Here is a 2,500-nt window from a genome sequence, read left to right on the forward strand (position 1 = left end):
ATTCTTTTGATATATAATAATAGCGATTCCGATAAATATTTATTTTTTTATGAATTTTTAAGTGAATAAACAATTAAAAATTCAAAAAAAATAGAAAAAAAATATTTTTTTCCCGATTCTTTCTCCAATATTCCTGATAAATACCCACACACCCACATATGGAGAATGGTCGAAAATGCTCGAGTGGATATCGAGATGTCCGACGAAGCACCACTTGGAAGGGCCGAGGCACGGGACGCCCGAGCTGTTGCTCGGGCCGGCACGGGACGCGCATGGGACATCCCGGGACGGCATGGGACGCCCTCGCTACAGCTCGAGACGGCCAGGTACGCCCGAGACTTGGCTCGGGACGGCCTGGGACGCCCTCGCCATAGCTCGGGACGGCCTGGGACGCCCGAGACTAGGCTCGGGACGGCCTCGGCACAGCACGGGACGGCCTGGGACGCCCTTGCCACAGCTCGGGACGGCATGGGACGCCCGAGACTTTGCTCGGGACGGCCTGGGACGCCCTTGCCACAGCTCGGGACGGCCTGGGACGGCCTCGGCACAGCTCGGGACGGCCTGGGACGCCCGAGACTTTGCTCGGGACGGCCTGGGACGTCCGAGACTTTGCTCGGGACGGCCTGGGACGCCCGAGACTTGGCTCGGGACGGCCTGGGACGCCCTCGCTCCAGCTCGGGACGCCCTGGGACGGCCTCGACACAGCTCGGGACGGCCTGGGACGTCCGAGACTTTGCTCGGGCCGGCCTGGGACGCCCGAGACTTGGCTCGGGACGGCCTGGGACGCGCTCGGCACAGCTCGGCACAGGCCGGGACGCCCGAGCCGAGCTTCGGGTCGCACGAAATCTCTTCGTATTCCGACATATTAGAAGCTTCCCATCATGTAGTAGGCCGAGCTTTGCCCTTTGGATGCCCTATGGTGCTTGGCGAGCACTAGGGAACGTGCCAGCACAAGTGCTGTGCACGCTCTGGGGAAGGAGCTCAACCCTCCCCCTTATAGTGCAAAGTTATTGTTTTTCCTATTTTCACAAGGAAACATCAATTTTTTAACCAAGCATACTGGGCCTTTACTCCTTCGTTACTCGTCGGAATCCAGCAAACTTATACTCGTTGGAAAGGTCTTTTCGCAAGGATTTTTTTGATATATTATAATAGCGATTCCGATAAATATTTATTTTTCTATGAATTTTTAAGTGAATAAACACCGGAAAATTCATAAAAAATAGAAAAAAAAATATTTTCTTCCGTTTCTTTTCTCCAATAATTCATAAATAATACCTCAATAGTATTAATGAAGAGAGAGTCGAAATGGCCCGGGTGGATTTCGAAATGTCCCACGACCCCATAGAATGCACGGGCCAGCCGAGCCAAAAGAATGGGACGCGCACGGGACAGCATTGGTCAGGCTCGGGACGGCACGGGACAGCACGGGACGCGCATGGGACGGCACGGGACGCGAATGGGACGGCCTTGCTAAGGCTCGGGACGGCATGGGACAGCACGGGACGCGAATGGGACGGCCTTGCTAAGGCTCGGGACGGCATGGGACAGCTCGGGACGCGCATGGGACGGCCTTGGTGAGGCTCGGGACGGCCTTGGTCAGGCTCGGGACGGCATGTCACGGCCCTGGTGAGGCTCGGACGGCACGGGACGCGCATGGGACGGCACGGGACGGCCTGGGACGGCCTTTGTGAGGCTCGGACGGCACGGGACGCGCATGGGACGGCCTTGGCGAGGCTCGGGACGGCATGGGACAGCACGGGACGGCCTCGGCACAGCTCGGACGGCACGGGACGCGCATGGGACGGCCTTGGCGAGGCTCGGGACGGCATGGGACAGCACGGGACGGCACGGGACGGCCTCGGCACAGCTCGGACGGCACGGGACGGCCTTGGCGAGGCTCGGGACGGCATGGGACAGCACGGGACGGCACGGGACGGCCTCGGCACAGCTCGGACGGCACGGGACGGCCTTGGCGAGGCTCGGGACGGCATGGGACAGCACGGGACGGCACGGGACGGCCTCGGCACAGCTCGGACGGCACGGGACGGCCTTGGCGAGGCTCGGGACGGCATGGGACAGCACGGGACGGCCTCGGCACAGCTCGGGACGGCACGAGACGCGCATGGGACGGCCTTGGTGAGGCTCGGACGGCACGGGACGCGCATGGGACGGCCTTGGTGAGGCTCGGACGGCACGGGACGCGCATGGGACATCATGGGACGCACATGGGACACCTTATGGGGATCATCAAGGGACGTTGCACGGGACATTCTTTCCCACGAAGGGCATTTACATGGGACATCTTAGGAGTCGAGAGCCGGCACATGGGACAACGTAGTTCACACGCACGGAACACTTTACTTTCGTTTGGAACGTCGTGGGATCTTTATGTCCCCATTAGCACCGAACCTTTAACATGCTAGGAAGCTATGTTCGATCTTCTCGAAGTGTCGATGGAACTTCGATGGATACACATCCGATCCGATGTTATGATGAT

The sequence above is a fragment of the Eschscholzia californica genome, unplaced genomic scaffold (assembly GCF_041429995.1).
Source record: "Eschscholzia californica isolate CP2 unplaced genomic scaffold, dmEscCali1.0.p SCAF_266, whole genome shotgun sequence".
In the NCBI taxonomy this organism is placed as follows: domain Eukaryota; kingdom Viridiplantae; phylum Streptophyta; class Magnoliopsida; order Ranunculales; family Papaveraceae; genus Eschscholzia; species Eschscholzia californica.